Here is an 857-nt window from a genome sequence, read left to right on the forward strand (position 1 = left end):
TGCATTGGTGGTATAGTGGTGAGCATAACTGCCTTCCAAGCAGTTGACCTGGGTTCGATTCCCAGCCAATGCAGGGATATGCCCTTCTCTTGGCCGGGAAATGGTTTAATTTCAGTCACATTGTATCAGTTTATCAATGGAATGGGAGAATTAATGTCCCAAACCCCAGCAGGTCATTCAACACCCAGTGGCGGAAGAAAGGGGTGGGACTATACAGTGCGCTGTTAGAGTCATCCTGGTATTACAATGTTTGGTTTATTTATTTTAAATGTGTTCTTTACTTCCCTCTCCCTTTAAGACTCAGAGCCTTTAAGGGCAGAAGGGACCAGCGTGGTCATCTAGTTCGACCTCCTGCACCTTGCAGGCCAAAGGACCCCACCCACACACTCCTGTAATAGACCCCTAACCTCTGCTTGAGTTACTGACATCCTGAAATCATGGATTAAAGCTGTCAAGTTACAGAGAATCCACCATTTACACTGGTTTAAACCTGCAAGTGACCCATGCCCCATGCTGCAGAGGAAGACGAAACCCCCCAGGGTCTCTGCCAATCTACCCTTGGGGAAAACTCCTTCCCAACCCTAAATATGGCCATCAGTGAGACCCTGAGCATGCAGACAAGACGCACCGGGCAGACACCTGGGAAAGAATTCGCTGCAGTAACTCTGAGCCCGCCCCACCTATTGTCCCATCTCCGGCCATTGGAGATATTTGCTGCTAGCAATCACAGATCGGCCACATGCCGTTGCAGGCAGTCCCATCACACCACCCCGTTCATAAACGTATCAAGCTCAGTCTTGAAGGCTGTTTGGTTTTTTGCCCCCACTGCTCCCCTTGGGAGGCTGTTCCAGAACTTC

The 857-nt window shown here is 49.8% G+C and overlaps 1 non-coding gene across 1 annotated transcript; it reads left to right on the forward strand.

Annotated features, from left to right (window-relative positions):
• Position 1: 1 nt before the first annotated feature.
• Positions 2–73, forward strand: TRNAG-UCC. Its single transcript has one exon. It is a non-coding gene; the product is annotated as a tRNA-Gly (tRNA).
• The last annotated feature ends 784 nt before the right edge of the window (positions 74–857 follow it).

This window comes from Terrapene carolina, unplaced genomic scaffold (genome assembly GCF_002925995.2).
Source record: "Terrapene carolina triunguis isolate 2854851 unplaced genomic scaffold, T_m_triunguis-2.0 Scaffold19949, whole genome shotgun sequence".
NCBI classification, from domain to species: domain Eukaryota; kingdom Metazoa; phylum Chordata; order Testudines; family Emydidae; genus Terrapene; species Terrapene triunguis.